The sequence below is a fragment of the Dermacentor variabilis genome, chromosome 2, assembly GCF_050947875.1.
Source record: "Dermacentor variabilis isolate Ectoservices chromosome 2, ASM5094787v1, whole genome shotgun sequence".
NCBI classification, from domain to species: Eukaryota; Metazoa; Arthropoda; class Arachnida; order Ixodida; family Ixodidae; genus Dermacentor; species Dermacentor variabilis.
In genome coordinates this window covers 161,597,271-161,623,422 of record NC_134569.1, presented here as the reverse complement: position 1 = coordinate 161,623,422, position 26,152 = coordinate 161,597,271, and the positions used below count along the sequence as shown (strand labels likewise).

Sequence of the window (26,152 nt, the reverse complement as noted above, 5' to 3'; positions counted from 1 at the left end):
CGTGGGGCGACCGGCGACACTGACACGAGCAGTACACATTCCAAGTACAGCCGGAGTTCCACCGTCGGCGACCTGGAGCAGTCTAGTCGGAGCAGGAGTCCGTACTTTCTTCAAGCGCGTTCGAAGCTCCGCACTCATGATGGAAATTTGGGCTCCAGAGTCTAGGAGGGCTGTAACGGGCAAACCATCCACGTCCACGTCCTAAAGGTTCCGATTAGTAGGCAGGGTCAGCAGAGGAATTTCAGGCCGGGGTTCTAGAGCAGCGTCACCTCCAGGAGCGGCCCCAGTTAGTTTCCCGTCGGAGAGCTGCGACGGCAAGCTGGCGATGGAGAGCGACGCAGCTGGGGCGAACGGGAGCGGCGACTATGTGGTGATGGCGAGCAGCTGATCGCGGTGGCTCGAGCGTTGTCAGGAGCGTCTTCAACCTCGGTGGAGAGTGATGGCAGGCGAGGATTCGTGGTGAAGCGGCGGTAGGCGGGAAAGCTTGGTCGAGAGTGGGATGGCCAGGAACTTCGACAGTGACGAGAGATGTGGCCCACACGTCCACAGTTAAAGCAGATGGGTCTATCGTCATATGTGCGCCATTCGGCCGGGTTGCGATAGCTCGGATATGGACCGTATGGGCACCGGTGAACAGGGGCAGAGGCAGCAGAGGAAGCAAAGTCAGGACGGCTGGCGGAGCAGATGGGCGGAAGGCCCACATTAGCAAGTTCTTGGTGAATTACCGACTGAATGAGAGACACAAGCGGCCGGGAATCGTCCAAGCACTGTATCACTGACGTGCCAGGAGACGCTGCTTCGATTTCTCGCCGAACTATGCGTACGACGTTATCGCAGGAGGTGGGCTCACGCGGCGGACAACCGTCTTCGCAGGTCGATGAAGCTGCGGTATTGGGAAGACGCGTAAACTGTTGAACTATGCGGCGACTCTTCACGTCTTCAAAGCGGCGACATTCGCTAATGATTTCATTGACCTCTGTGCGTCTATTTAGAGAGGGCTTTTAATGGCTGAGCCAGCAAGCGCTGAGCACCGCTAATGCTACACTCTTCCTCGTCTTCTCCAAGGCCACCATCATCGTCCTCCTTTCCCCACATTACCGAAGGTGACAATATTTTTCTTCGTATTATGTGTATTTAGAGAACGGGACGTAGTGATGAGCGGATATCACATTTAGAATAGCGTAAGAAACACTGAGCCACTGATGTATTCCTTGAGTAGCGCAACTACTGTTTTCATATTATAGCTCCAATCCTGATTAATACTCTATTAGGAAGTAGATTTATTTTTTTTAATACCTTAAGGGCCCATAGGGTGTTAGAGAAGGGAGTGGGAACAATATATAGGATATAAAAAACAATTCAAATATTAGGTAACATATTCAAGCGCATTTTCAAGTAGCTGGGGTCTATAATAGATACAATGGAGATGGGCGAGTGGCTCCAATCATAGCAAGCTTGAGGGATGAAAGAATGAAAGTGTTGGTTAGTGTGACAAGGAACAAGCACTTCATAACGATAGTCAATACGAGGTTATAGGAATGAAGGGTGGGAAAGCTTTTCCTGCTTAAGACGACGGTTACATTAGTAAATCTTATGAAATAATTGTTTTCAGAGATGAAACACTGGAAAGACAGGAGTAGTTGGAAAAAATGAAGCGTGCGCTACGACTCTGCACAGCTTCAAGGTGAATAACAAGACTTTCAGTAAATGGATCCCACACCGCTGATGCATATTCTAGTTTGGAACAAACAAAAGCTTTATAAAGAAGGAGGTTAAGAGCAGAAGGGGCCACCGAAAAGTTGCGGCGCAGGCGCCGAAGCATGCGGTTAGCATTACTAACAATATATTTAATGTGTGGTTGCTAAGACAGGTTAGAATTAATGTGGACCCCTAAGTATTTGTGAGTAGTCACTTACTCACACGCGTTAGCGGAAAGTTTAGGAGAAATTTTCATTAGTTTGCATTTCGTTGCGTAGAGTTTCATTTTCTATGCGTTACACCAATCATAAATATTGCATTTTTATCCGCATTTTTCTGCCATGTCATGTCATGTCCAATGACCATGTCATACTTCATAAAGAAGAGCGAGAGGTGTTGAAAAGTGTTAGCTACAGGGAGATAAAGGAGCCACGTTCACTGTACACTTTTGTCATTTCGTTGTAGCTGAAGAAAGGGACACCAATCATTAAACTAAACAAACCGGAGACACTAGACGATAAAAGCATTGCCAGCCTCATCAAAAATATATTTGAGGCACTAAAGTCGCACTGGTCCTCACATGTATTTCTGTAAAGAAAATTAGGAGGAAACTGTACTAAACCAGCATAATAGCCTGCTTCACAATTCATGAATCTGTTACTAAAATATTTGATAAAATGTACCGCAGCTCACCGCCTTTCAGATAACATAAATACTTTCACGGTGTCGAATACCGTATAATGTGGCCATTATTTTTCTGTGTTTGTTATTTGTGCTTGAGCCTGAAGGATAACTGTCGCTTACCTGCTTCGATATCATTGTGCTGTTTACTGATTATTTCTTAGTGTCTGAAGAAATGTACCAACCCTTCATAGCATTCCGCTCCACTTCTTACGGAAAACGCGAAAGCAGTATACCAGCATATGTGTGTGGTATTTCCAGTAGTGACATATAACAAAAGCTCAATATTTATATAAAACGGATGTAGAAAACTGATTTTAGTGCGCAGATCTTAGGCGCCCACTCCTGCGGCGAGCGTCGGCGTCCTACCTCGTATCCTTGCGAACGGGCTCAGTCGAAGTTGAGAGTGAACGCGGAGCGCAGCAGCGGATGAAAATATTGACGACAGCGAAGGGAGCCCGAGGAGGAGGGTACGGCGAAAGCGCGACAAGGAAAGCGTAGTGCTGCACACGAGGGGCTTTGTGGCAACGACGGCTACGAGATGGCGCCACAGTGGCACGTGTCGTCTGTATGGAAACAAAGTGCTGCATGAGTGAAGGTTTGTCTGCCGCGGCTGGTGTGAATCGCTCCTAAGCGTCGCCCACGCGATTCCTTTCGCGACCCCGCAGGGGCGTCTGCGTCAGCAGGCGTTTGGTGTGTTGCGACACCACGGACCCGAGCACACGAGGGTTGGACCCTCCCGCGTGTAGCCGTGCGCGGCTTAGCAGTGTCCGGGGAAAAGGGGATCCTGGGGGTTGAGCCAATGCCGGGTGTTTGGACCTTTACGGCCCCTCGGCGGCGGCAACACACCCCTTTGGCCTCGGCTTCACGTAGATGGCACCCCCGGACTGACCTACCCGGGGGAAATCGGTAGTTGCCTGTTCCTGTCTCTCTCTTCATCTAATCTTCGTCTTTCTCTCACTTTTTATCTTTCCTGTCTTCTCCTAGCTTCCACTTACTTCCAATTTTTCCAGGCAGCAAGGGTTAACCTTGTGTGAATAGCCAACCTAGGTTATTTCGTATTTGGTTATAGTGGTAACGTACTGCAGGCGTTTGCAGGCCGTGTTTTACGGATCCTGCAGCGTCCCCTTGTAGGTCTCCACGGTGGGTGGCTGGCGTTACTGCCGAAATTACAATCTCTTATGGCTTCTTCTTTCCCCCCATTACTTGATCGCTCCCTCAAGAGGGGGCGCACCGATGATGTCTTTGAATTTTTTGCCCGCCAAAAAGAAACTTTTCCTCGTTTCCATGTATTGCACTCTGAAACACCAGGCAAACCCGTGCGAACAATCTCTCCATTCCTCGTGTCCAAGTCTCTTACCCAAGTTTTTGGTACAGGTTATAAAGCATCCAGGATGGCAAGCGGCGATCTCCTCTTGGAGCTCCGCAACCAGAAACAATATGAAAATCTACCCAATCTAGTTTCATTTGGTGACGCCAAAGTAACAGTAACTCCTCATCGTACCATGAATACCACCCGTGGCGTAGTCTCCGATGATGATTTATTGGAGCTGACTGAGGCTGAGCTCTTGGAGGGCTTCAGCGAACAGAATGTCATAAATGTCAGAAGAATTAAGATGAGGCGAGACGGAAAAGAAATTGCGACCAAACACCTAATACTCACCTTAAACTCCAGTGTCCTGCTCGAGTCAATCGAGGCCGGGTACATCAACTTCGTATAAGACCGTATGTGGCGAATCCCTTGAGATGTTTCAAATGCCAACATTTTGGCCACAGCTCGCAGAGCTGCCGAGGCCGCCAAACATGCGCCAAATGCAGTGCCCTTGAACACGCCGCTGAAGCATGTAAGAACTCTCTACACTGTGTAAATTGTGACGGGGACCACGCCGTGTACTCGCGGTCGTGCCCCTCCTGGAAGAAGGAAAAAGAAATTGTGACTATAAAAGTAAAAGAGAATATATCGTTCAAAGAGGCACGAAGGCGGGTAGCATACCTGCCAAAGAAAACCTTTGCCGATGTGGCGCGTCAGGGAGCAGCGTCACAACGGCCTCCGGCGGCTGTCCGACCCACAGTCAGTGAGTCGGCAGTCACGCCATCTGCCCCCACGGTGACTGCAGCTAGCGTTGCTCCGCCAACCGAGCAGACGGAACCATCCACCCCGAAGGTGGGCGCAGCCGAGGCTGCCCCAACCTCCGAGGCCCCCTCCAGCGCTGGCAACGGCCAGCACAGCCAAATCCCTCAGGGAGCCCCATCGACCTTTGGGCTGGTGGGCGCAGGGGTCTTGCCCTCCAAGGCGGGACTCCCCCTGAAAACCTCTCGCTCGCAAGAGCACGTGTCCGGAGCCTCACAAGAGGCAATGGACACTACACCTGTCCCCAAGGCGCACCAAGCGCCTAAGGAGCGGCGAGGCTCCCTCGAACGCTCCAGAAAGGGCAGAACTCCCGTTACAGGGCCTCGAAAGGGCTCTGTAATTTAATCTCTGTAATTTCCATAATCACTACTTCTGTTTCTGTACACACAGCACTTATTGACCTCCAATATGGATACACAAATAATTCAATGGAACGTCGGAGGCCTTCTTAGAAACCTTGATGACGTGCAGGAACTCATCCACAAACACAATCCAAAAGTGCTGTGTCTACAGGAAACACACTTAAAATCTAAACACACAAATTTCCTGCTACAGTATGTTACGTTTCGCAGAGATCGCGATGATGCTCTCGCATCATCGGGCGGTGTTGCCATTGTTATTCAGAAAGGCATAGCGTGTCAACGTTTGCAGCTACAAACGCCCCTTGACGCAGTGGCGGTTCGTGCTGTTCTCCTCAACAAACTTATCGCTGTCTGCTCGCTCTACATACACCCCCATTACAAATTAACTAAACATGAATTTCAGTCCTTCATAGACGAATTGCCAGAACCTTACGTTGTGCTTGGGGATTTCAATGCGCACAGCAGCCTGTGGGGAGACTCTCGTATCGATGCGCGAGGTCGCCTCGTTGAACAGTTCCTTTTTTCGTCCGGTGCGTGTCTGCTGAATAAGAAGACACCCACATATTATTCTCTCGCAAACAGAACATTTTCTTCAATTGACCTCAGCCTAGTTTCCCATTGTATGCTGTCTGAACTCGAATGGGAGGTCACCAAGAATCCTTACGGAAGCGACCACTTCCCCATACTGCTAAAAACACATAAAGAAAAAGAATGTCTACCACAGGCTCCTAGGTGGAAGATCGATACAGCTGACTGGGAGAAGTTCCGAAACTTAACTAATATCTCATGGAATGACATGTCTTGTTTAGGAATTGATGCTGCTGTGCAGTATCTCACCGCCTTCATTATAGACATGGCATCTAAATGCATATCAGAAGCACATGGCTTGGCATGTGAACGGCGGGTCCCGTGGTGGAACGAAGACTGCAGGATCGCTCGTAAGAAACAAAACAAAGCGTGGGGGTTGCTGCGCGCTTCTCCCACTGCAGAGAATCTAGTCAACTTTAAGCAAGTAAAATCCCAAGGCAGGAGAACCCGCCGACTGGCCAGAAGAGAAAGCTGGCAGAAGTATTTATCGAGCATTAACTCGTTTACAGACGAGGCCAAAGTCTGGAACAGGGTAAATAGAATTAGAGGGCGACAAACATATTCACTCCCTCTGGTAAATACACAAGGCGATACACTGCAAGATCAGGCAGACTCACTTGCGGAGCACTTTCAGAGCGTGTCAAGTTCAAACAATTATTCGCAATCTTTTCTCATATATAAAGAAATAGAAGAACGTAAGCCTTTAACAAGAAAAAGCCGAGAGAATGAGCCTTACAACCGTCCTTTCAGTATTGCCGAATTGAGAGCTGCCTTGAGTGCATGCAAGAGCTCCGCACCAGGATCTGATAGAATCATGTACGAAATGCTGAAAAACTTACACAATGACACGCAAGTGACACTACTTACACTTTTCAACACTATCTGGGGCGCAGGGTACCTTCCGACCGCATGGAAAGAAGCCATTGTGATCCCTGTTCTAAAACAAGGCAAAGATCCTTCATCAGTGGCAAGCTACCGCCCGATAGCCCTCACAAGTTGCATGTGTAAGGTATTTGAAGAAATGATAAATCGGCGACTGATCCATTTCCTTGAACAGAACAAAATGCTTGATCCCTCTCAGTGTGGCTTTCGAGAAGGGCGATCCACAACCGACCATCTTGTATGTATTGAAACAAATATCCGGGACGCATTTATACATAAACAGTTCTTCCTCTCCATATTTCTCGATATGGAAAAGGCGTATGACACAACGTGGCGATACGGCATCTTGCGAGACTTATCGGAAATGGGCATTCATGATAATATGCTCAACGTAATAAAAAGCTACTTGTCCAATCGTACCTTCCGGGTGAACGTTGGCAATGTGCTGTCACGTCCTTTTACACAAGAAACTGGTGTACCCCAGGGAGGCGTGCTCAGTTGCACACTTTTTACTGTTAAGATGACAACGCTTCGTGCTTCCTTACCCCCGGCCATTTTGTATTCCGTCTATGTGGATGACATTCAAATAGGCTTCAAATCCTGTAACCTCGCAGTATGCGAGAGACAGGTACAGCATGGTTTGAACAAGGTGTCAGGGTGGGCAGAGAAAAATGGTTTCAAAATCAATTCTCAAAAGAGTTCTTGTGTGCTGTTCACAAGGAAGAGAGGCCTGGTCCCGGATCCTTGCTTGGAAATGTGTGGACATCAGATACCTGTAAACAAAGAGCACAAATTCCTAGGTGTTATACTCGACAATAAACATACTTTCGTCCCACACATTAAACATCTTAAAGAAAAGTGTCTGAAAACAATGAACTTATTGAAACTTCTATCCCAGACTACATGGGGTAGTGATAGGAAGTGTTTAATGAACCTATACAAGAGCCTAATTCGGTCTCGATTGGATTATGGTGCGGTTGTGTATAACTCTGCCGCCCCGAGCGCGCTAAAGATGCTAGACCCAGTCCACCATCTGGGAATCCGACTGGCCACTGGCACTTTCAGAACGAGTCCCATACAAAGTCTATATGTGGAATCAAATGAATGGTCTCTCCACCTACAGAGATCATACATTAGCTTTACATATTTCCTTAAAGTACGCGCCAATCCTGAACATCCATGTTTTCATAACGTTACCGATATGACGTGCGCTACACTTTTCAGCAATCGTCCCTCCATAAGACAGCCTTTCTCGCTGCGTGTGAAGCAGCTTAGCGATGAAATGCATGTCCCGCTCCTCGAGCATCGCTTAATGCACCTAACCTCTTACCTCCTTGGGAATGGCAGGTGATACAATGTGACATACCCTTTATAAAAGTTACAAAGCACGCTCCTGAGGCTGAAATCCGAATGCATTTCCTAGAACTCCAGCACAAGCACTCCTGCGCAGAGTTCTACACAGACGCTTCGAAGTCAAATGCCGGGGTATCCTATGCAGCCGTCGGCCCATCGTTTTCGGAATCCGATGTACTGCATCCGGAAACAAGTATCTTTACGGCCGAGGCCTACGCACTACTCTCTGCTGTAAAGCACATAAGAAAATCGAAACTTCCAAAAGCAGCGATCTATACAGACTCTCTCAGCATTGTGAAGGCCTTAATGTCACTCAGCAAACATAAAAATCCCGTATTTAATGAACTATATTCGGTCTTGTGCAAAGCGTACTCATCTAACCAGAATATCATATTATGCTGGGTCCCTGGCCATAGGGGAATCGAAGGTAACGTTCTGGCGGACGAGATGGCCACGTCAATCACATTGCAAGCTGTTAATCCTACCTCTGCGGTACCTTTCACAGATCTGAGGCCTTTCTTGCGAAGGAGGCTGCGTGATCACTGGCAACACATGTGGGATGCGGAAACGGATAATAATCATCATCATCATCAGCATCAGCCTGGTTGCGCCCACTGCAGGGCAAAGACCTCTCCCATGCTTCTCCAACAACCCCGGTCATGTACTAATTGTGGCCATGCCGTCCCTGCAAACTTCTTAATCTCATCCGCCCACCTAACTTTCTGCCGCCCCCTGCTACGCTTCCCTTCCCTTGGGATCCAGTCCGTAACCCTTCGTGACCATCGGTTATCTTCCCTCCTCATTACATGTCCTGCCCATGCTCATTTCTTTAACGGATAATAACGGATAATAAGCTCCACCTGATAAAACCACAGTTAGGATTTTGGCCGTCTACTACAAAATCACGCCGAACAGATGTCCTATTCTGTCGTCTCAGAATAGGACACACGTTCGGCACCCATAATTTTCTACTCACCGGAAGTGAGCCTCCAACCTGTGGTAGATGCGGGGAGAGGCTGACCGTACTCCACGTCCTCCTGAAGTGTCGGGAAGCCGAATCTGAGAGAAAAAGAGATTTTTCATCAGCATACCGACAGCACATTCCTCTTCATCCTGAAATGCTTCTTGGTCCAGAACCGCTTTTTAATACAGACACAGTGCTAGGTTATCTTAAAGATGTGGTCTTACATGTTATTAGTCCCATGAATTCGTAGCGCCTCCTCTCTTGAGAGGATGCCACTGCGATAATTGTTTTGCATAGCACATGCCTCCAGGCCCTTGTGTTTCAAGGGCTCTAAGGAGGCAGTAGTGCTCTTGGATTTTTCACAATCACATATATTTTACCTATCGTATCATTCTTTTTAAGTGCATCTAAATGTTCATAGTACAAGTCACACGTCATCGCCATAATTTTATTATACAGATTTTACGCACTTTAGAGCGTATATTTTAAGGCCTCTTTACAGCCACCTCAGACGAACTTCATAGTAATTATAATTACACCGCAAAATCATTAGCACAGACATGGCGCTCTTTGGCCATACCTGGCCCTTGCGCCACAAAACCCCATACATCATCTCATCATCATTCCTTTCGCGATCTCCCGATCAGCGAGGCAGTCTCGCTCCACTTAGGCCAGTCTGCTACGTGCCACGTTGGACTGATTATCCGTGCCTGCAAATATATCACATAATCAAAACACTTATACATCTGCGTTCAAATCTCCCATTAAGGAGTATCGTATTCGTCGGTAAATGTTGTATTACACTTGAACTCACTCAGAAAATGTATTACTGTGATATAAAACAGCAATCTAGACAATATAATGGGCCACAAGCTGATATCTTTTTTCTCATTTCTCATTCATATACACTATGAGCAAAACGTGAACAAGGTGAATGCAGGAGCCTGCATTCACCTTGTTCACGTTTTGCTCATCGTCTTGAATTGCCATCTCCCGCATTCCCCGTCTTTTCTCTCATTCATATACACTGTTACATTTTGTGTATGCCTGTTTCTTTTTTGGGAATATATATGACGCAGTGTACCAGTTTCATTGTGGGGAAGCAGACGATCCTGTCAGCTCTCCGTACATGCGCTTAACTAAACAACGATCAAATTATTCAATCCTGCATAAGTAGGATTTTGACTTTGATCAATCGTTCAGACAAAATAGAAACAATTGAGGGATTACTGAGTACTTACACATTTGTTCCCAGAAAACTAGTGATGGGAACGTGGAAGAGGACTGAAATGAATAATAAAAAAGAAATACTTTAGAAACCAGTACACCTGATGGGGTAGAAAGATGCCCGAAGGGAAAGAAATACTGAAAACAGGAAAATAGGAGGTGTACTCATAAATGGACAAAAAAGATTCAGTTGCCATCGCGATAAATCAGAGTTAAGTAGACTGATAATTTGATTGCGGCGATGTAGCTTTCAGCAAGTAACCGGCTTTGTCATAAAATTATTTATTACTATTAGTTTGTGATACCAGATACTCTATCTTTCCACTTTGAGTGATTGACCTTTTTCCGGTATAGAGTGAAACGCCTTTATAAGGAACGAAGTGCTCGGAACCTCCCAAATTATTCGTTATGCATGTCACTTTGTTGTAATAGTGGCGCACCATACCAATCACGTGCGAGCGGGCAAAACACGTTCAACAAAAAAGATATTTAAGTAATGCGAAGTCAAGAGAGACTGAGTGAAAAAGGTCGCTGATTCTTTCGTGCTAAGTTTGTCTTAAAGAAATTGCAACTGCAGCCAATCTTATTGCACCGAGATTCAAAGCATGCTGCGCGGCGAAACGCAGGGGCTACGAAGTGTGAAGCCAGAGATTGTCGAATGCGGCTACCCGTCAAAAACATTGATTAGTTTGCAGCATCTTCGTCACTGTTGCCTTGGTTGATATTGACGTCCTTACCGCCTTTGTTGGCTGTAAAGAAGCCGTCATAGATCGCTTACAATCGCACCATCATGTCGAAATCACTTGTTACGTAGTCGTCACTTATCATGCCAGCTGATGCGCTAAAACAAGCAGCACTTGAGTTGAGCGATTCGTGGAGCAGTAGATCCCCTGGCATCGGCACACCCTTCAATTGCGTCGCTATAGCTCTGCCGTTAAGGCTGGGGCAGAGCGCACCCTGGTGACGTCTGCGAAGGGCAGTGGGAGCACTCCTATTTCGCTTTCGTTGTAAAACAACGAATCAGTCACCAGGCGCGCCTAAATTCCTTCGTCGTAGAGGCGCAAATTTTATGTAGTTGTCGTCGTCGTAGAATTCTTCACAATAGATAATACATATCACAATTCAGCCGTGAGTGGATGAGTCGTTTGTTTTACACGGCATTTCGCTGTAGAGGCGTTCGTTATAGAGACATTCCACTTTTTATGCACACAATGCGCGAAGGCTTTGTGCGGGACGTACTTTTCGCTTTACTCTTTAATTTTCGTTTTTTTTCATCAAAATGTACTATGATTACGCTAAGCTTTCAAATTTCAGCTGAGCGTATTTGGTAGTTACAAACGCCACTAGCGCGTGCCAAGATCTGCAGCAGCTTCGTTTAGGTGTTTTCCAAGGCGGCTGCGTATTGAAGAGACCGCGCATATTCACGTCAGGGTCATTGAAATGCAAACGGTGGGCTACGCGAGAAGTGCCGGTTTACATTGGCCAAAGAGTGGCACCTAGCACAACCAAAGACACCAGAGTCTAACACATGACTTACTGCTCGTGCAAAATACAAAGAAATGGGCTAAAAACATTTTAGTGGATGAAATATGGTAAACATTACCTAATCGTTGCACCCTGCAGCTAATTCACGCTGGACGTCGTTTTTGTATAGCGCAAAGCAACATTCTCGATGGGAGCGATGTGCAAACACCCATGAGCTTAGATTAAGGCGCACGTTAAATAACCTCAGCTGATCAAAATTTTTCCGGAGTCCCCAGTATGGCGTGCTTCATATTCATATCGTGATTTTGGCACGTAAAACTCCACGATTTTAAATTCTAAATAAGGCCTCCCGTGAGGTAGCACAAAGAGAGGAAATATTAATTCAGAGATATGAGACAATGGGAAGACTCAGTTCCCGTAAGAGCTGAGCATAAAGGTAACTCATGACGCAGTAGTCCTTTCTTTTAAAGTGAACTTCTGTACGCTCGTCTATCACACAAGCCGGAATGTACACATGTCGTTCTCGCGGAAAACACACAGATAAGGAAACCATGAAAAACGCTGCGTTTCTCGGTCATGAGCACTCCAAGATAACAAACAATTGTTTACGCAGTCAGCTCAATCTTTGCGGAGTGGCGTGAGATTAGCATAGCACTCAACGAACATTATTTTTTTCTCTTTCATTACCTCGTGCCTTTGAGTGACGCACAGTTTGCTGAGCATAAGTTTATTTTACTTAGCGTTTTAATGTGTATCGCATGCTTAAGTGCTTCGTAGATATTAAACATTTTGAAAAGAGAACCCCTTCTTTTTTTTATTATGGGGTTTCACGTGCCAAAACCACTTTCTGATTATGAGGCACGCCGTAGTGGAGGACTGCAGAAATTTCGACCACCTGGGGTTCCTTAACGTGCACCTAAATCTAAGCACACGGGTGTTTTCGCATTTCGCCCCCATCGAAATGCGGCCGCCATGGCCGGGATTCGAACCCGCGACCTCGTGCTCAGCAGCCCAATATCATAGCCATAGAGCAACCACGGCGGGTGACGCCTTCTTTAACTGTTGCAAATGTTCAAGTATTTGTCGCAAATGAAACAAAAATTATAATTCGGCGATTGGAGATACAAGTAAACTTCTTCTAGGCAAAAGCATTTGCCTATTGGCGAGAGGTGTGATGAGCAGCAATTGTGTTGATAAAAGAGATGCATTCAGCACATTCCACGGTGGCAGGGGGTATAGCCTACACAAACTAATATGGTAGGGGATCATAAAAAAAGTTTTTTATTGTAGTAAGAAGTGCGAAAACGCGCATAAAAATAGAGAGATAAGGTTGTGTGTGGGTTTTTTTTCTTTACTTTTCGCACTATGTCAAGCAGCTTGAAAAGACTCAGCCGAACATCTTATTCAAACGGCATTTTATGGTTTGATATTCTGCAGAGATCGTGCTTCAACCGGCTCCTAGGCTCACGAATCAGTACTACAACAATAGTCAACAATAACACTAGACACTCATCGGTAATGTTCGTACTCTTCATGTGATGCGTTGCGTTGTGGTGTACCTACCTCTTCTTTTTTATTTCCTTTTTCTATCTGTGGTGTTAACTCATACAGAATACAGTATAAGCATATTATGTATACTAATAGTATTATTACTAAAGTCAGGCATGCGCCCCCTACAAAACAGAAGTTTTCGCATCTTTAGAGGCCCTCGATCATCCCATGAAGCGTTGGCGTAGAGGTAGAGCATCCGCCGCGCATGCAAGGCGACCGTGGTTCGAATCCCAGTGCCGCGCAATTTCCCACCGGAATAAAAAAAAACCGCGTGTTGATAAAATTGCATAAACAGGCCTGGAGTGCGGCCTGATTCCTGTGACTATATATAGAACCGGTAACGCGCAACCTCACTAGAGCAGGATTGGCCACCCTGGTGCAGTACTTGGCAACAACCTCCTATATGGATACAACAATCAAATCCCGGCCCCTCCGTCCCCAGCGGCTGCGAAGCAACTGATTGCGGTGGCGGTCAGACCTGAACGCAGCAGTGGGTGCTAAGAATCCTTGGTTCCGGAGAGGCCGCCATTGGAATCTCAACCTGGCAACGTTCAACGCTAGAACGTTATCTAGTGAGGCGAGTCTAGCAGTGCTATTGGAGGAATTAGGGAACAGTAAATGGGATATAAGAGGGTTCAATGAAGTTAGGAGGAGAGAAGAAGCATATGCAGTGCTAAAAAGCGGGCACGTTCTGTGCTACCGGGGCTTAGCGGAGAGGCGAGAACTAGGTGTAGGATTCCTGATTAATAAGGATATAGCTGGTAACATACAGGAATGCTATAGCATTAACGAGAGGGCGGCATGTCTTGTTGTGAAATCTAATAAGAGGTACAAATTGAAGGTTGTACAGGTCTACGCTCCTACATCCTGCTCCTACATCCTACTGAGTGGGCACGGAGGAGCAGCCAAAATGCGCTCGGCGCTCAATGTCTCCTTCTTCTATGTGCAGATTTTCTTCCTTGGCGGATCGCTAGGCTCGGTACCACAAGCGGCTGATTACCAGATATCGTCAGAACGAGTGCTTCCATCTTCGACATCAGCCGAGCAATGTGGGTTCTACTGTCGTCACCGCCATGAGACCGGCCACGCCTCCCTCTTCAACACGTCACACGCAAGGTCACAACGATGCCACTACTTAAAGGACTGGTACGGCCTGGCCGTCTTCAGTGGGCACGGAGGAGCAGCCAAAATGCGCTCGCCGCTCAATGTCTGCTTCTTTTATGTGCAGGTTAGTGGCTGTCCGTCACTGCATTCCAAGCGTTCAAAAAACGTCTTTTTGCTGCTCCTGCCGTGCCCGAATGTGTTATATACCATTTTTTGTGATTGTGCGCACGTTTCCAAACTGCTCCTTCTCTGCGGGGATGTAGAGATGAATCCTGGGCCTGATGATGTAACTAGCCCAGTCCTTCCTGCCATTGCTACTTTATCCGCTTTAGCTGAGTCCCGTCATGAAGACGTAATTCGTTCCTTTTCGGAACTTAAAGCAACCCTAGAAGCCCTCACTCACAAAGTGTCGGACATGTCAACCAGATTGCTAACCCTTGAAACAGCTGTGGAAACACTTCAATCTTCCACGCCTCCCACCGACATATCCAAGATAGTTACTACTGCCATTAGTACAGAAAACTCTGAATTAAAATCAAGGCTTGACGACTTGGAGGATCGATCACGGAGGGACAACCTTTTGTTCTATGGGGTTGTTGATAACGGTTCGGAAACATCGGCACAAACTGAAATCCTCGTGCGCAATCCTATTAAAAACCATCTAAAATTAGAAATATCTGATGAAGCGATTGCTAGGGCACATCGTCTTGGCTCTTTTGTGGTTGGCAAGACTCGCCCCATTATTATCAAGTTTTCATCATTCAAAACAAGAGAAAAGATCCTGTCACTGAAAGGCCTACTAAAGGTCACAAAAGTATCGGTGGGAGAAGATTTCTGCACGGCTACACGCCAGCCTCGAAAGAAACTAACTGAATTCGGAAAAGCCAGCGGGCAATCATTTTCTTTACGGACAAATAAATTAGTCATGAACAAAAAAACCTATGTGTATTCTTCTGTCACCGATACTATCTGCGAACTTCATTCTTCCGATTTCGCCGATAAAGTAAATAACGATGCCACAAGTCTTAACAATCCTTCCTCTCATTCTGTATAGCTATCTTCGAGTCGACCTTGTCAAATAGCGTGTCTTTTCTTTTCACTAATGTGCGTAGCGTTTCCAACAAGGGAACAGCTTTATCTTCAATGGATTCTTGCTCCGCTGACGTCATTGTCGTTACTGAAATTTGGCTTTCCGCGAAAATAAAGAACAGTGAAATATTCAACTGCGAAAGTGCTTATAACATCTATAGGTGTGACCGCGATATCCGGTCAGGAGGGGGCGTTTTGATTGCCATCAAAGATAACCTAAATTCATCTGTTATTGACATTACATCACCCCTAGAATTAGTCTGCGTGCGCGTGAGCATTTCAGACCGTCCCTTTATATTTTGTGCATGTTATAGACCACCAAATTCGTCCTCTACATTTTGTGCATACTTCCATGATGTCCTTAACAAATTGATTATTAGGTTTTCCAACTCTCCGTTATTCATATTGGGAGAGTTATAATATAATATAATATGGTTATAATATGGGGGAGTGACTGTGTTAATTTTAAACGTACTTCAGCCGAGTCCATTGAATTCTTAAATTTGTGCTTTGACTTCAACTTAACACAGCTGGTCCACAAACCAACCTGAGTCGCTCCAACATCTTCTAACACACTTGACCTTGTGCTGTCTACTACCCGCGACCTAGTTTCCTCCTTAACTTATCTTCCTGGGATAAGTGATCATTCATTGCTGCAGTTTGATTTAAAAACACGCTTTTCTTACACAAAGAGAGTTAAGACAATTCGCGATTATTCCAAAGCTGATACTCCCGCAATTACGCAAAAAATGGAGCATTTTATGCATGCAGTGATGCCCGATTTCGACCAACGAACATTTGAGGAAAATTGGTCCCTTTATAAGTGCAAGCTTTTATTCCTAATTCGAAAATATGTTCCCCAACGAAATGCACACTGTAATGCCCAGCCACCTTGGTTTACGGCCGCCTTGCGCCGTCTTCGGAACACGAAAAAACGCTTATTTCGTTCCGCAAAAAACTCTAACTACCCGGTTCGCTTGTCCGAATATCACCGCATCAACGATGAATATTGCAGCGCCATTTCCCAAGCTAAGCAAACCTTTTTCAACATTACATTACCATCATACTTACATGTCAACCCACGTAAATTCTGGAATGTTGTTCGTGGTAATACACCAGCCACAATACAATTGTCCCAGTCTAACACCCCTGTTCAAAGTGATCAGTGTTGCACAATTTTTAATATTATCTTTGCTTCATTTTTTATGATGCTGCACCTATGCTTTTGCCACCTTAAACGAAAGGTTACGATACTCCAATGGATTCAATTCTTATAGACAGGGTGGGCATTAGAAAACTAATCGGTAATTTGAAAATATCCTCGTCGGCGGGTTGAGATGAAATTAATTCAAAAATACTCAAGTGTACCGAACTGTATTCATCAATTATTCTGTCTAGGATATTACAACAATCATTACACTGCTCATCACTACCAAGCGACTGGAAGGTGGGGAAGGTGGTTCCTGTTCACAAATCAGGTAACACACATTGTCCCGAAAACTAGCGTCCCATATCACTAACCAGCATTCCCTGTAAGATTCTGGAGCACATAATATATTCCCACATAGTTGATTTTCTTGATACGAACTCTTTTTTGAACAACAGTCAGCATGGCTTTAGGAAATCCTTCTCCTGCGAAACGCAACTAGCTTGCTTTACTAACGACCTCTTTTCTAACACCGACTTAGGATTTGACACCGATTGCATCTTTATGAATTTTGCCAAAGCCTTCGATACCGTATCCCATAACCTACTAATCTATAAACTTAGTCTTCTTAACATTGAGCCGCTAGTACTGGACTGGATTAAAAACTTTCTTGCTAATAGAACACAATACGTAATCGCGAACAATTTGTCGTCTGCGCCCCTCGCGGTAACGTCAGGAGTGCCGCAAGGGTCGGTTCTCGGTCCTCTATCTTTTCTAATCTATATTAATGATCTTGCTTCCTGTGTGAAATTTTCAACTATTAGGCTTTTTGCTGATGACTGCGTTATATATAATAAAATTACTGACCTCAATGATTCTCGTAAACTTCAAGACGACATTAATAACGTTCTGTTATTGTGTAAAAAGTGGTCTATCAAGCTTAACTTAAGCAAATGTAAAAGCATACGGGTATCACAGCGTACCAATACTACTAATCTGCATACATATTTCCTAAATAATAGCCCTCTGTCAGTTGTCTCGTCGTACAAATACCTTGGACTAAAGATCACCAGCAACCTTTCCTGGCACATGCATGTCGACATTATATGTAACAATGCCAATCGCATGTTGGGCTATTTGCCCAACATTCTCATTCTCATCCGCACCATCGTCACTGAAACTAACACTCTACAAAACATTAGTTCGCTCCAAACTAGAATACGCATGCGCCATTTGGGACCCGGCTAACATTACACTCATAAACACCATAGAAGCCATTCAAAATCGTGCAGCGCATTTCATTTTATCAAACTACTCCCGACATGCTAACGTTACCTCAATCAAGACAACACTTAACTTGCCAGAACTTTCTTTCCATCGTAGATGCTTCCGCCTTTCGGTATTCCATAAAATCTACCGCCACAACCCTTTGTTTAAAAAACAGCTTATCACCCAACCGTCATACATATCAGCTCGCTCACAATTCAACGTTGGTGTGCCGTGTTCACGTTCTAAACTTTGTAGTAATGCATTCATCCCTAGCACGAGCAAAGAATGAAAGATCCCCACCTTCCCGCCAGGGTGGCAGCCATCCTGGATACCGACACCTAGAAAACCAGCATTCATGAAACTCCACGTTGAATATCTTTTTGTATATTGCACAAATGTTTTGTTATGTAAACCCACTCCTTTCTGTAATGCCTTTGGGCCTTGAAAGTATCTTAAATGAATGAATGAAATGAATGAATGAATCCAGTCATGATGACCTGGAAGTCGAAAACTTTTATGAAGACGTGGAATCGGCGATGGGTAAATTCAAAATAAAATACACTATGCTGATGGGCGACTTCAATGCCAGGGTAGGCAAGAAGCACGCTGCAGACAAGCCAGTGGGGGAATATGGCATAGGCTCTACGAAGAGCAGGGGAGAGTTATTAGTAGAGTTTGGAGAACAGAATAATATGCGGATAATGAAAACCTTCTTTCGCAAGCGGGATAGCGGTAAGTGGATGTGGAGGAGCCGGAATGGCGAGACTACAAATGACCCGCCGTGGTTGCTCAGTGGCTATGGTGTTGGGCTGCTAAGCACGAGGTCGCGGGATCGAATCCCGGCCCTGGCGGCCGCATTTAGATGAGGGCGAAATGCGAAAACACCCGTGTACTTAGATTTAGGTACACGTTAAAGATCCCCAGGTGGTAGAAATTTCCGGAGTCATCCACTACGGCGTGCCTCATAATCAGAAAGTGGTTTTGGCACGTAAAACGTCACAATTTATTTTTTAGACTACAAATGAAACAGACTTTATAGTGTGCGGTAACCCTGGCATCATACAAGATGTGGACATCCAGGGCAAAGTGCGCTGCAGTGGCCATATGATGGTAAGAAATCGAATTAGACTCGGCTTGAGGAGGGAACGGAAGAAATTGGTACATAAGTAGCCGATCAATGAGTTAGCGGTAAGAGGTAAAATAGAGGAATTTCGGATCAAGCTACAGAACACGTATTCGGCTTTAACTAAGGAAGAGGACCTTAGTGTTGAAGACAGTCTCGGAAGAGAACAGCAGTTTGCGATAGGTATAGTGAGGTACTGGAAGTGGTAAGGAAATACATCTACTTACGACTCGTAGGGACAGCAAATGCGGATCATGAGACTGAAATAATCAGAAGAATAAGAATGGGCTGGGGTGCATTTGGCAGGCATTCTCTGATCATGAACAGCAGGTTGCCACCATCCCTCAAGAAAAAAGTGTATAACAACTGTGTCTTACCAGTACTCACGTACGAGGCATAAATCTGGAGGCTTACGAAAATGGTTTTACTTAAATTGAGGAAGACGCAGCGAGCTATGGAAAGAAGAATGATAGCTGTAACGTCAAGGGATAAGAAAAGAGCAGATTGGGCGAGGGAACAAACGCGAGTTAATGACTCCTTAGTTGAAATCAAGAAAAAGAAATGGGGGCATGGGCAGGACTTGTAATGACGAGGGAAGATAACCGATGCTCATTAAGGGTTACGGACTGGATTCCAAGGGAAGGGAAGCGTAGCAGGAGACTGAAGAAAGTTAGGTGGGCGAATGAGATGAAGAGGTTTGCAGGGACAACATGGTCACAATTAGTACATCACCGGGGTAGTTGGAGAAGTATTGGGAGAGGCCTTTGCACTGCAGTTGGCGTAACCAGGCTGGTGATTATTATTATTATTATTAATATTATTATTATTATTAATATTATTATCCCATAGCGCCTACCGTGGTGGCGTAGTGACATTAGCATAGCACGCGGAAACCTGTGACCATTTGTCATTTCGGCTATGCTAGGTAGTGAAGTAAGACACGTTGTCAGCTCACAGAAAGACTGCTGGAAACTCAATTTGCTGCAGTAAATGCTCGTGCTATACCTTAATCACCTTACGACAGTTCTCGTAGTTTCAGTGCGTTGAAGTATAGGTTCACTCCGATCACTTAAAAACAAACACAGTTCGTTTTTTCGGTCATAGCCGTGTTCTGCGTATTTGATGTGAATTTTCATAAACGCACGGAGGCCCACTGCTCAGACCACTTTGAAAAGTTTTTAACAAGCTTATGTTGCGTGAGCCAACATACATTACACTCCTTCTGGTCGGTTCTTAGCATCATATCCCTCAAAGTATGCTGTATGCTTTCAAGTAACAATCCATCCTAGGCAATGCTGCAATATTTCGTGCCTGACAAGTGTTTCGCTGTTGAACCAGAACACTCGGTTTAGTTCCGAAGAGTTTCAGGTGTAGGGCCGCAGGCCCAGGCTTCGGATGATGTAATGACCGCGGCGGCCTGCTATCTCCGAATGAAAACTTTCTCCGTCAAAGAAACAGTACGCAGAAAAGAGCAGACACACAAGGTGATTAATGCAAACATACTCCGACGAAGAATTATTAACGTTCTTCATCGTAAGTATAACGAAAAGCACAGAGGGAAAAACCACCACTGATTCATAACATATGGACACTCCATTCAGTTTACAGTGTCACTGAAAATTTCGTAGTGAAGTGGAAAGTGTAAATATAAGTGAAGTGAATTGTCAATAATCCGACAGACGCTACAGCAAATTCATGGATGGACTGACGTTGAATGCACAAATGGCAGCAGCTTCCGCTATGGAACGGATCAGCGACTGCTGCTGCGGTGTCATTTCTGTTATGATCGATCTAGGCGCTTAATTAGCTTTGTTCATGTTAGCAAATCATTCTATTTTATTTTAATCAAATCAATAGAAACGTTCTTTTCATCCTGTGTGTGGCATTCTTCTACGTTGCCCATTCTCCACGCGGATTGCGCTAATATGTGCGGTAGGTTCCTTCAGCTTTCAATATCTTGACAGTCTCCATTTAATAAATCAGCCTAAGGCCCGACCACGTTAGATACCGCATACATGTTCTACGAGATGTCAGATATACAGCGCACTCTCACAACTGTGGACAGGCTTGGCTTTCTTTTTCTGATACTGCAGAGTCCAGTCTCCCTCATTGCAAATTCCTCGAAAAGTGCACGTGTCGTGAACAGAATTGTTTTTTTATTATTTATTTTCGTTACCCATTGCGGTACTCTGGAGAAGCCTGAGAAGTATTAGGAAATATATGGTGCGCACAAGGTATCCAATTTTCTTGCTTTCGGAGATAGCATTCTTCCCAGCAATCTATGTTCTACTATTGTGTCATGCACTGATCGTCACCCTAAGCTAAGTGAAGCAAGTTAAGTAGCAGAGAGTTAAGTTCATTGTAAAACTTTAAAATCACGCTGCTATTCACCGGTGCATATCATTATCCATGAACCAGGCTGCTTTCGCAAGTGATACCAGGGATTAAAGTAGACATTTAGGTGCGCCAATCAAAAAGTTCAAATGTCCGCGCAAAGGGGTTAGGCAACTGGCTGTTTTAATACCGGATGCACAAGGCAAATCAAGATTATCTTTGCAAATATTTTCGTTTCATATTATGTTTAATAATGTGTAGATCTAGCGTCATTTTTTATTTGATTCCACCATCTGGTTTTCCCATAATTTAACCAGCTGTATATTGAGGAGAATTTGTTTATTATATAAAGGTCTCACTTCCTTTTTATACTCCATTGCCAGCTTCCTATAAATCAGCATCTTTACGATCCTAATCCCAAGCACTTCTTTATTCCAAGCTTCGAATACCACTACATGTTCATGCACAACCGTTGATGCATTACATCTACGTGCTAATGAGCAAATTTATCACAGAATAAATGAGTTACAGCCAATCCTAAAGGAAGATACTGCCGCAAAAAATGACACAGGCGTTGACGCAGGAAGTTGTATTCTTTTCTTTTTTCACCGAGTGTACTTGATCAGCATTATTTATATGCTTGATCGCCTGCGCGCAGTTTTACTGCTCTCATTTGTTTTCTTATATTTCGAGTGCGTTTATAACTATAGAAGGCGAACTTCAACTTCTGCGGAATTTTTGAACTTCCTTGTGTGTTTTTGTTATAGTAGGGCTGCATAACTTAGCACGACTATTGAAATATAATTGACTTCAAGCCCAGTGACCTCTGTGTTCGTCTTTCTGTGAAATGCATTTTTTTTGTTCAAATGTCCACGTACTGTGCATTGTGTACACCCGCGGCAATGGCATTATTCAAAAGTCTTAGCAAGATAGATTGAAACTGCTTTCTTATTCACATGTAAAGGGCACCATTGCAGAACACATACAACGGCCATAAATAAAGTTGATTGCCATGGCGCGGAGTAGTTTCCAAATGTTCAACATATAGAGTAATATTTCGAAGGATTTTTCCCTGACATGCAGGCGCTCGGAAACAGTGCCAAGGCTTGTCAACGCTATTAGAGCGACTAGATTGTTATAAAGATTTCAAAAGCGCTGGGCTTTCTTCCTCGCGTATTTTAGCCAGATTGTAATAACTGTAGTTTCCCGATAATAACGGGCTGAAAGGAACGCTTCAACGTTATCTCTGTTTTGAAGCGGTATGCGTGTCGGGAGGATTTTCCCTCGAACGCAACTGCCAGGGCTATAAATGCGTTTCCATGGAGCACAATTTCAGTCGCAGTAATTCGTCGGCGTCAACAGAGCACGTACCTCGCAGATCTTCTGTCCTTACCAGCCAGGTGCGGTATTGCATTGACTTTTATGCAGTGTACTTTCATGTCTCCTTTATTGTGGGGGTTATTCCAGTGAAAAAGAAATCTTAAGGGGATTTGTAAATTGTGCCTGTGACTTAAGCCACCTTCCCACAGTACAAATAACGAAGTTGTCCCTGCAGATACTTTCTACATTCCGAAAGCTCTTGGTGAATATAAAACAGGTACAATAGCACCATATTCAGTCCTGCTATAACAGAAATTGCGCATCTTGTAAACGGTGGTTGATAGCCAACAGGCCCATTTTTAATTTCTGCAGCACACCTTATTGCCTATAAGGACACTCAAAATTAAGTCGGAGATGCATGTGCACGAACAAGAAACGCAACACACACACACACACACACACACACACACACACACACACACACACACACACACACACACACACACACATATATATATATATATATATATATATATATATATATATATATATATATATATATATATATATATATATATAGCAAGTTTTGTGTGTTTAATCTTGAAGGGTGGCACTTGTCGATAGACTGAAACCAAGTGTAATATATCTTGCTAAAACTATGTTTCTGAAGCTATAGCTCCACCGCTAGGAAGGGAGGGAGTGTGTTAGCGACTAAAGTTGGTGCGGCTAATGTTTTCATGCTTCTTGCCAACGAATAAGAAATGTGTCTGTTCATTTTCATTCCACGACAGGTGCAGCAAAATGAGGTCAGCGCTGCTGGTTTTTGTCCTTGCTTTAGCTGTCGCCACTACTTGCATTGCGCACCCCACAAGTGAAACCAAACAGAAGGGTAAGAACGCATTATCTGATAAACGTATTGCGGGGCAACGTGAAATAGCATACGTGAGAAAAAGAGAGACACAAGGAAGAGCACCAGTCTTCTGCCTAATTTTATTTCAAATACAGCACCCAACTATACATCTTTGATGCGCACACAACGAAAGCGCAGGAAGTGCAAATCGCTTATCATATTGCGGTATCTTACAACGACATTCATATTTGTAGAGTGCAATGAAGGAAATTGAGGGGGGAATTACTTTTAAATTTTGCCGAAGTTCTACAAATCGTCTGTGATCGACAGCATAATTCTCGTCCTTGAGCTAAAAGATTAAAGGAGGCAGACATTAATTGCACGAGAAAGCGAAACGCGTAACAAACTAGTGAAAAAAAATATCGTTACTAACTCCCCATTTACTAAGACAGGTTTGCAATTTACGCATAACAGCCGGTGAGTTGCAAGGCGCGCTCACTTGGAATAAATTCTCATGAGGAGAACAGAATACTATTTCCTAATGTGCAAAATCAAGAAAGCGGCTTACATATGGAATAGCACACTTTGGTATAAAGTTTGTCAACAGGAATAAGGTGCCTCAGAAAGGCTGGCCAACGTTTCAATAGGAGGACTCATCTTTTCAAAGGCCTACCTTCGTGAAAGGACTTATCTTCGTCTTCGCCTTTGACAAAGATAGGTCCTCCTATCGAAACGTTGGCCTGCCTTGCTGAGGCACCTTATCCCTGTTTACAATCTTTATACTATACTATTTCCCAATGTATGGGACGAAAAACATGCCCGTTCCAGTCGCTTTTATGCTTACACGCACATAAGAGCTTTTTCGTAAAAAATGTAAGTATGGAAAAGTGCCTTTTTACGGTTAGTTTAATGTCACATATCTCGAGAGTTCTGTCATCTGAGAAATTTATTGCAAGTGAATATGCCTTGCAATCTTACCAGCTACAATTCAAAATATGCAATATGTACGTGCCATGAAGTAAATGAAAAAGAAGGTAATTAGTACATTTTTGTTAATAACACGGCACATGTGTTTCGGTTTGTTGTACAAGTAACGTCCAACTGAGTGAATGATCTTCTTCAAGGGCTTTAATTATTGTAGCTAACACAGGCGATTTTTAATTATTCTCTAAAACATAGAAGTTATCCCCCTTTGTATCCACGACCGTTGAGTGGTCGTGGATATTGGGGTGCATTGTACGTATTAATTTATCAAAAAACAGAATTTCTGCATATGGGCAGTTTGTAGTTGAAAATTTTTTACATGCTTTCTCAAGCCTTTTATTCTTGTCTCTGTGGAGGATGTCCCCTAGATATCGTTCAAAGCAATATTTGCAGCAAACTTTCCGCTTTTATTTACAGACGCAGAAGAGAACTCACTCAAACAAGATGGACGTGCTTTGGAAACGTTGGGAAAGATTTTGCAAGGCAAAGATACGACGATTGAAGGCCGTGCAGCTCTGGCTGAACTCGCGAGTCAACTAGGGCCCTTCCATGGCACGGACTCCCAACTGGATGAGAACGCCTCTGAGTACTTCTTCAAGAAGCTACGGAGGATAGTCGAGAATGTTGCTAAGGTAGTTGTGGTAAACAAAGCTGTTGGTGCCGTCGCGGGAATGATAGGATAAATCTCATTACTAATGTAAATTACCACATTGGCTGTATAAAATAAACGTGTTGAAATAAGGCCAACAAATTCTGCGTGTTTTCCCTTTCTTCACACAGATAAAACTACGATCTAACGAAAGAACATTTCACTGAGTGCCACATATGTAAGTTCCCGTTCTCTCGAAAGATGTTGTGACTACCTTTTTGAATGTTAAAATACTATAATTCAAGTATAAAAAGCACAAAATTGTACGATACACGAAATGCTTGTTCAGGAAAGTAATTTGGGCTACGTGGTGTATGCTACTATGAAACAGAACGGCGCTCGCTGTAAGCACCAGTGCGAACATAAATCACGATAACACATCCTAGTGTAAGCGGATATCTTAGCGCACATATCGCATATATTCGGATATTATGAACAGCGTAAATATGTAACGTGTGTATCTGACACGAGTATTCTGCGTTTTTGTTTGGCAGCTAAAGAAATATTAAAATTAATGATAAAGGCATACACCATGGTTGATTGGTGTAAAGAGCTGGTGACCCAAAATTGAGCTTGAGTTTCGGGATCTCAGTGCAAGGCAAGAAAGCCTGTACAGGATTATGTACAGGATTATGCAGAAGATTATGTGCTTGCGTTAGCCTGCACATAATCGCTATATGCACGTGACATACCACGTGCTACCATGGACACGCCGTATAGATACTGTTGACGCTGTGAGGTTGTAGGTGCTGCCGACGCTCATGTGTTACCTGTGAGCTGTAGAAGGCACAGCCATTGCATACAGCCATTGACGCAGCCATTGCATAACATATCGGCATTGCAGTATAGCCCTAGCTTGCTGGTTGGTTCATCTTTAGAGTAAAACAGGAACGGCGCAGTACAGGACGAGCGAGTAAAGATCACAGGACAGAGCGCTTTGTCCTGTGCACTTTAGTCACTCGTCGTGTGCTGCACTGTTCCTGTTTTTATTATAAATATCGGTATACCATACGAGCAACGATAGCGTAACCTTCAAGACGTGGGAGTTGAAGTAACGCAGTGGCTCCCGCCGAACGTTGAGGTGCAACGTGAGTGCCGTGCTGCTGACGCGTGGAAAAAAATTCAGTAATCGGGTCAACCTCTTTCCCGAAGTGAAACAATGTAGGCTGCCGCGGTAGAAGCGAAAATGGCGAAAAGCTATCCTGTATTACCAAATACATAAACTGCGCAGTATTCGTTGTCTGTGAATAAACGTCTTTTAAAAGTGCGAGAAAGCGACGAGTGCAACAAACGCAATACCAAAGCTTAGAAGAACTTATACAAAGCGAAATGAGCCAGTTAGTCATTAAAAGCCCAATAAG

The 26,152-nt window shown here is 44.4% G+C and overlaps 2 protein-coding genes across 2 annotated transcripts in view; one reads left to right on the top strand and one right to left on the bottom strand.

Annotated features, from left to right (window-relative positions):
- The window catches only part of LOC142572893 (uncharacterized), a 220,090-nt gene that overhangs the window by 57,196 nt on the left and 136,742 nt on the right, over window positions 1–26,152 (bottom strand). The window lies entirely within an intron of this gene.
- Window positions 22,329–26,152, top strand: part of LOC142572891 (uncharacterized) — a 28,706-nt gene continuing 24,882 nt past the window's right edge. The window contains exon 1 of the mRNA XM_075682332.1: window positions 22,329–22,388. The gene's annotated coding sequence lies outside the window, so the exon portion shown is untranslated. The remainder of the gene's footprint in view (window positions 22,389–26,152) is intronic.